This window comes from Numenius arquata, chromosome 8, assembly GCF_964106895.1.
Source record: "Numenius arquata chromosome 8, bNumArq3.hap1.1, whole genome shotgun sequence".
Taxonomy (NCBI): Eukaryota; Metazoa; Chordata; class Aves; order Charadriiformes; family Scolopacidae; genus Numenius; species Numenius arquata.
In genome coordinates this window covers 12,388,619-12,396,967 of record NC_133583.1, presented here as the reverse complement: position 1 = coordinate 12,396,967, position 8,349 = coordinate 12,388,619, and the positions used below count along the sequence as shown (strand labels likewise).

Genomic DNA, 8,349 nt, shown 5'->3' with positions numbered 1-8,349 from the left:
AAAAAAAGCTGTACATCACTCTAAAGAAAAAGGAAAGATTTCCCTGCCCCACTGTCTTTCCCAGCTAAATGCCCTAGTGGAGTCTCAAATGCAGGCTGAAGGGGATGAGGAGCGGGACCAGAGGTGCAAGGACAGTGCTTTAACCATGTGGCATGTCTGACTGAGTGTTGATGGGCTGTCAGAGCTGCTCCCTTCCCCCTGGACACCCAGTGGGGTCGGGCTGAGACCCTCCAGAGATGCCCCTCCTGCACCGGGGTCCCTGATGTCATTATCACCAGGGTCTATGGCCCTTGCACAGGGACATAGGGACTGTGCTGTCTTCCAGGGCCCACAAGACCTGATGCTCCCAATAATGTTCCACCAGTTTGCTGGGGATATAAAAGAAAGCAGTGAAAAAGAGAAGGTGTTGCTGGGCTCAGTAAGTGTCTTGGGTTGGGAATTAGAGGGCTTGATGAGTTGTGTACCCTCCAGAGGAGGAACTGGTGGGCCAGGGAAGAGTTTACAGCCCACCAGGATGGCCGAGTGGTGAAGGCGTTGGACTTAAGATCCAATGGGCACATGCCCGCGTGGGTTCGAACCCCACTTCTGGTAGGAGTGTCCTTTTTCTCTAAGTCCAAAGACTCCCCACCCCAGCTTTTAGAGCATCGGTTAAGAGCAGGGATGGGACCTCCAGACCCTGTGCCTGCGGAGTCGAGGCCATTCAACGCCCCAGCCTGAGGACCCTGGTGGGACTGAGCCACCCCATTGTTCAGGCTGAACACGGAGAGAGACATGAGTCCATCCCTCTGGCACACAGCTTACGGCTCTCGTCCTTCATGCAGAGTGCTGGGACTGTCATGGGCTTGAATCCCACACACTCCCAAAATAGCAACTTGTTTTTACCATGGCAGAAATAGAAAAACCTGACTACCCTGAAGGAGGAAAAAAAAGGCATTGAGCTCTAAACAGCTCAGGCAAGCCACAAGTGGAAACCAGAGGAAACAAGTGGGTTCAGAGAGGTCGATTTGGTGTTTGTGGAGACTGCTTCACACCAGATTCTCTTGCTAGCTCTGTTCCATGACCCCAGACCCACTGCTTGGCTCATGCAAAGCACTATTTGGCACTCTCCAGGGGGATCTGGCAGCGTCACAGCCCCCTGGAGCAAGCCAGCATGGCAGGAAGGGGTTCCTGACGCTGCTGGTTAAATTTGGGAAATGTATGAGAAACTGAGAACTGCTCCTCTGTTGCCCAGTACCTACAAATACTCACGAGATTTTTTGTTCCCTTCTTTGTGTGCATGGATGGCCACCAGAATTTTCCCTCAGTAAAGGGCTGGTCTGCTGGACCCGCGGAGACACTGTCAGGTTTTCATTTGGCTGCTTTGCTCCAGCCTGAGGCCAATCGGAAATGTCCTACTGCTGGGACATGATTTGAAGTGATGGTGTTAATTTGGTTAATTAGGATTCCTGGGTAGTGTGCGCTTCTTGCAAATCAGCTTACCATTGTAGTATCACTGCAAAGAGTTATTTGCTGGTGCATGGGGTTATGTATGAATTTATGATTATGATGTAGGACCATTAATTTCATGTTTGTGGCAGATGATACAGTTCAATTAAAAGTTGCACGTTAAGATCTTTGGCTCTCTCTCTGATATATGGGAATCAGACAGTGGCCTAAAGGAAGGATTACAGGGACTGTATGAGTGGCCACATAACAAATGGGGCAGGACCCAAAGGAGAGGACATCAGAGGAATTACTTTGCTCCTCTCCCATTTGATTAGTGCTGGGAGTTGAAATTTTGTGCGTATCTGCTAGAGCTGGCTTGTTGCGACTAACCTCAGTCATTAAGCGATGCAAAGAATGACAAATACATCTTTGTGAGTATCCCAGGGGGTCTAAGCAGCACTGCAGGTCATGTCTTTTGCCTCTGATGGCCTAGAGTCAGACTCCTGTCTCGTTCATGTGTCAAAGGCATTTGGTGGCCTCCACTGAGTTCAAAGCTGAAATCTCCTCATTTGAGCTTCTCTGTTGATCCATAGCTTGTGTTTTTTCCACCCCAGCCATTTGGGTTCTGGTCTGTTCCTGATCCCTTGAGGATGTTTATCCACTTTGCAAAACTATTGGGCAGACAAAGCATCATCTGAGGGCACCAGGATCTGAATTAACAGCCTTTGTATCACAAGGTCTGCCGGAGTCATATGGATGGCTGGGGCCAAATGTTAATTTCACTCAGGACTGAGATCAAATGGCAGAGCCATGTAAGAATTCGGGGCTGGAGATATGGGGACTGAAATAGCAGTGAGTCCAGTAACCAGGCTAGGTGAGGGCTGTGGAGGACTGATAAATAAACTGCCTTCTACCAGGCCACAGCTTTCCTCCTTCTCACCCCGTATCCTCCAAGTGTTTGACAGAGCTAAAAAGAGCAGCTTGTCCAATGGCCATTTCCATGTATCATATTTATTAAGATGGTTACTGCAGGTTAAATATCAATAGTTTATTACAAATGTATTTATTATAGATTAACTATGCAGTATGCACGTCTGTTATGTTGTGGTTAAAAGTAAACCTCAGTGAAAGGTTTTTTAATAATGAATTTGTGTTGAAGTAGCGTACAATAAGTATATTTAGCAATCTTACTCTCAATTTCACAAGACAGTTTTATGTTCAATAAATACCTAGAGATTATTAAAAACATATTTATCAAAGATTAAAAGTGATGAAATAGATACAAATCTAAGCTGTTAAGCTCAATACGCATACTTACAATAATCAATTCCTATATTAAAACACAATAACTGCCTTGTTTAATCTAAATGAAATGTTTTTTTGGGATCTTTGTAAGTGCCGTCTTTTGCTGTGTGCTCCTGCTTGCAGATCTCAGATTAGATCCTGGGACATTTGTACTTAAAATAAATCAAGTACTTAGGTAAAAGCAAAGCAGTCCTAGAATAACACAGGCTGTTTCAGGAACAGGGAGCCAGGGCTTTAAAGGATGTAGGTCAAAACCACTCCACAGGCACCAGAGCAGCTAGTCCAGCTTGCCCCAGTTCTGTATCCCTGAAAAATCCCCAAATTCAGTCTAACCTACAGCTCCCACCACCACCACCAGCCGCACCACTTCCAGGACCGGGAATCTAGAGCAGCCGCTCTCAACTTCTTTACAATCACAGATGCACCCACACTGTTTTGGATACAGAAAGCTACCGCCTGTCTTGTATCCCGTTATTACCTAGCACTTGGAGGCAGAGTGCTAAAATGAGCTAACTATTTAGGAGGTAAACAAAATGTTATTGTTTTACTCTTGTAATGCTACTGTTATAATTGCTGGCTGGCGGGTAAGGAGAGCTGGTGCCTCTGCCTGCACTTGCTGGGAGCTGTACCCCAGACACTCACTCTTTGTGGAAAGTGTCACGGGCTGTCTGGGTGCCTCATGGAGCATCGGTGGCCTTTGGACCACAGGAGGACTCAGCCTTGGGCAGCAGGCTGGAAACCCCATGAGACATTGCCCAGCTGGCCTGGATCCAGCACCTCGTTCTGGCATTCGATGATGGTTTGGCCTCATCTTTGGGCTCACGCTTCTACACCAGCAAAGCTCAGCATCAAATCTAGGCGACGATACGAATCAGAGGCACCCAAATTTGAGGGAGACTGCACACTGTATGTCTAAAATATGGTCTGTGCCATGACACAAGAGGGCTGTGTGGGTTGCTGACCCTGTAACATATTGATGAGTATTTACCTCTTGTGACAGCAGGATCTCAGAAGACAGCCTGAGAGGGGCAGACATCCCCGACACAGCTGCTCAGCAGTATCTCAAATATAGGGTGATTTTCTGTCTCCCAATTGTCTGTTGATTTCCTTCCTTTATGAGACTTAAAACCAGGCTCAGGCACTGCGTTAAGGAATGCTACTCCTGTGATTTAGATGGTATTGAGCAGTTCTGTAGGATCAGATGTGTACATGGGGCTGCCAAGGAAACGCTTCAAAGGCAGAGCAGAGTCAGGGCATGATGAAGGCAGCTGAGCAGCCTTGGGGAGACAGAGGCACCTGTTGGTGAGATGATGGCTGAGACGAAGTGGGGGGTTTCTGGCCTGTATCTATCACCTGTTCTCATATACATCCCATCCAGGTATATGGAGAAATACATGTATGTGTGTGTATGTATATATATATGTATGTATCTCCTGGTATATGCGTCCTGTCTATGCTTATGGCACCAGCATATGATGCAATGCAAGTGTCTGGCTTTGAGGGGTGCATTTGACTCAAAAGTTGGCCCATGCAACCAAGGATGATCTTTCTGTGCCTAGCTGGGCGAGGGCAGTGCTGGACCTTTTATCCCATCTAGGAAAACATGACCCAAACAACTTTGTGTGTCTCCAATGCAATCACCCACTCCTCTGTGGACACCAGAGAAGTTATATTTGTTTACACCCCGAGTGAGTTTGTCTCCTGTACATGTTCCTCAGCTGAACCCGCCCTGTGGAGGATGCTTAGCTGGTAGGGGGGAGTTTTCCATCTTAGCAGAGAGCTCCAATTACAGAGGTGACCAGAGAAAAAAGACAAGCGGGCACGCGCCACTGCCTTTAATAGAAGGCAATGATTCTTCTGGGCTCCAGAGTAATATGGGAGATCTGGTTTTAATAAATTAACAGCCTACAAGTAACAATCTCAAGCAATTAAACTCTGGAATGAAGGCGAGCACCATGAAATGTATTCTGGAGCTGACAGGGGGGCGGCAAAGACAGTCCCTGAGCAGTGAAGAAGGCAAAAATATAATAAAAACACCCCAGAGGGAGTGGAAGAGCTCTGCTCCCCCTCTCATTTCTATTGTGCATGCATGTGGACATCTCATCTTGCTCCCCATCATCCCTCCTTCCTCCACTGGCTCCTGGGGACTGAATTGGAACTTCCCTGAGCTCATCCAAGTCTCCATCATCACCATCACCCTTCTGCCTGCTCTCACCTATGTAGGTAAGAAAATCCCCATGGTGAGGAGGGGATAGCTGGTGGGAGACACAGGAAATAGCTGGGAGCTTGAGGATAGCTAGGAGCGGAGGAGGGGAACAAATAAATAAAAATTAAGACTGCTAAGCTCCCTGTCTTACATTAATAGCCTGTATGGAATCCTCTTTGCCATAGAATTCAATTTATTTCCATTTAAAGGCTGTTCTTCTCAATCAATGCAGTTAATAAATAGCTGCTGATGGCCATGACCCCCAGGCTGAGGGAAGAATTTATCTTCTGAGCCAATTAAAGGAATTGAACAATTCCTTTTAATAACGCTATGGGATTTTAATACAAGAAAAAAAACCCAAAAAGCCCAACAGGAGCAAAAAGAAATCCGTCCCTGAGCCTTGCAGAGAAGGGTCAGGCAGGCTCTGCCAGGGTTGGGATTAGATGCTTTAACTTGTCTTGTGAAGCTGGTAGGGGAAATACAGTGTTCCCTGTGAAAGCACAGGAATGCTTTTCTTTTCTGATGTCTTAAAAAAAAATCCAGAAATCAAAAAACATAATGGAAAATTATATTCCTTACGGCAGAGCTGTAAAGGGTTTGGAGGGATTAGTGAGCCCCTGTGGCGTGGTGGGAGAGATGGACAGGCCAGGTCAGGTGTGATGCCTCTTGCGCTGCTGCAATGGGCAGGATGCCCCTCCAGGAGTGGGGATTTCTCCAGGTACCCTGTGGGCACAAGGACAGTGGGACTCAGAGCAGCAGAACCTTTCACCCTCGGCACTTCCACGCTCACAAGGGTAAGGCAGGGCTGGCCTCCCCATGGCTTTTCTTCTGAGACTCTCACTACCCTTTTTTTTAGTGGCAAAAATCCTCACTGATCCACTTGAGCCCTCGTAGAAGGATGGGAAGCATCCTATGAGACTTATGGGTTCCCACAGCTGGTATCAGAGCCAATGCTTGATCAAGAGAGCATTCGTGCCTTGGAAGACGGACAGGTGCAAGGGAGGTGGCGAGGGAAGCCAAACAGATACCTATTGAGTTTTCACAAAGCTACCTAACCCCAAATGGCAGTGGGTCTTCTCCACTCCATCACTCTCCTGTCAATGAAATCTCATGACTCCTGTTGGCATCGGATGACAACATCTGTCAAGCACACAAGTCTCCTTCGAACACTCCTGTGCTGTAGGGAAGTCTCTTATCTCCATTTTACAGATGGCAAGCAGAGGCACAGAGAGGTTAATTGACTTGCCCAAAGGCAGCACAGGAGGTCTATAAGTGACGCCAGATCCCTTGAATCCCTGTCTTCTGGCTTAATCATAAAACCATCCATCTTCATCCCCTTCCCTCTCAGGATTCCCCAGCAACTGTGATAGTTCAGGCACTTGTGTTGGCAAACTGCAGGTGGAGACAGCACTGGGAGCTGGGCATTGCCAGCAATGGTTTCTCAGCCTCATTTCCCCAGAGGACATAAATTTTCACCTTAAAAGTTTGGGCTTTTTTTAAACTCTTCTCTAGTCTCCTTTAGGAGCAGTCATATAAACATGCTTGAGCATGAGGAAGAGCATTCAGTCTTTGGGGAGGTATTTCAGAGACGCTGAGGCAAAAGGACGTTTCATCACTGCTTTGATAAAGAAAGGACATTTTTCCTGGTTTTTCATGCATCACCCCCATCAAATTGATGAGCAAATTGAACCCACAGGTATAAAACAAACAGTGACCTTTATTTTCAAGGGATCACCTGGTAATAGATCCCTGCTGGGCTCTGGAGGTTTGTCCTTGACAGCCATTCCCCTCTCTGCCGAGCAAGTCTGTGCGTGCAGGGCCATTGAGAGATGTGGCAAGGCGCGAACACTTCCATCACAATGTCTCTTGTTTCAGAAGTGTGAATGGAAGAAGCAGAGTCCTGAGCGAGCCGTTGATGAACATGGAGCACGCGTTACGTTCCCTCTGAGACTGGGAAGGAATTCACAACTGTAAGTCCGCCTCTTTCAATTTGCAGGCTTTCTGCAACATCTCTGTTCTTTCTTCTTGCTCTCTCATTTTCATTTTTTATTAATTACCCAGTGACAATTTTCCCAGAGGACTCTATTTTTCATTAATTATTAGGAGAACTATAGGGGGAATGCTGAGCTCTTAGAGAGCTCACTTTGAGAACATCAGGTGGGAGCATTTCCTAATGCCTACATGTGTATCTTTTTGACATTCTGCTTGCACAGGAGGCTAAATGACCTGCCTGGGATGCAGAAGAACTTTTTTTTATTCAGCATAGCATGTTGAGCAAGGAAACTTTATTTAAGTGCTGGTTTGTTGGCCCTGGAGACTAACATACTGCTCAGCGTGCTCTGTGTATGATTTATTATCATGTCCTGTGTGTAGGAGAATTCACAGACGGAAGCCAGTGTCAGCACAGGACCGTGCTGCACTTGCATCACGGTTTTCTACTGCTGAAGATATGGCAAGAGAAGTAATAACGCTGGCCTGAAATCTCAGGTCCAGATGGTGACTGTCCCCAGTGCAGATGAGTAATGAAGGTGGAGGAAGAGCATTTGTTCTTCCTCTCCTCCTGAAATCATGGCTTTATAGTTGTACCTTCTACAGTCCCCACAGTATGCTGAGGTTCATGGGAATGTCTCGAAAGAAACAGTCAGGAAGCTCAGTGTTAAAACTGAAAGCTCCTTGGTGTGGCAGGTCTGTTTGAGCATTGTTGGTGTTTAACTTCTGTTTGAAAGAACAGAAGATGATATTTTTATGATGTTGATCTTTGAACCTGCTTCTGCAGGTTACTGTAGGTTACTGAATACCGCTATTTCTAGGGTATCTGGTAATTAAGTACTTCTGTGTATTTAGAAGTGTGCTCTCCATACATGAACTGGTATTTGGAACAAGCCAAGAAGTGCTAGGATTTCCCCCAGAAAATTCTGACCAGGCTTGCAGGGTCCTACACATGCTCATAGGAGATTTCGGAGAACACAGCCCCAAAGCTGCGTGAGGTCAGAGAGCAGGGTTCAGCATCACCTGCTCCTTTCAGAAGCTGAATGAAAACCAGTGTAAATATAGTGTTTTTCTGGGCTTTAATTTAAGGACTTTAAGTTTCATTAATGGTTGGTACCTGTCTTCCTGTGATAACTCTGTCCTCCAGCCCATGCTTGACTTTCTGCACAGGACATCCCTGCTCAAGCCCATTACAACCGTATCCATAATGACTCCTCCTGAAGGGCTCTGTTCAGGTGTTGCACGGCGGTAGCACTTTATTACACGTCAACTCCCATGCTGTTTTACAACGTCGTTTCTATGGTTACCCACCACCCTCCCTAACCCATGGAGCCTGTAAAGAGGTGGGATTGCATTTCACAGCAGCAAGACCTGTCATGTACAGTGACGGGCTTAATACCTGATGAAGAGTGAAGTGCTAACCC

At 46.7% G+C, this 8,349-nt stretch overlaps 1 non-coding gene across 1 annotated transcript; it reads left to right on the top strand.

Annotated features, from left to right (window-relative positions):
* The first annotated feature begins 508 nt into the window (after positions 1 to 508).
* TRNAL-UAA (transfer RNA leucine (anticodon UAA)) lies at positions 509 to 591 on the top strand. Its single transcript has one exon. It is a non-coding gene; the product is annotated as a tRNA-Leu (tRNA).
* The last annotated feature ends 7,758 nt before the right edge of the window (positions 592 to 8,349 follow it).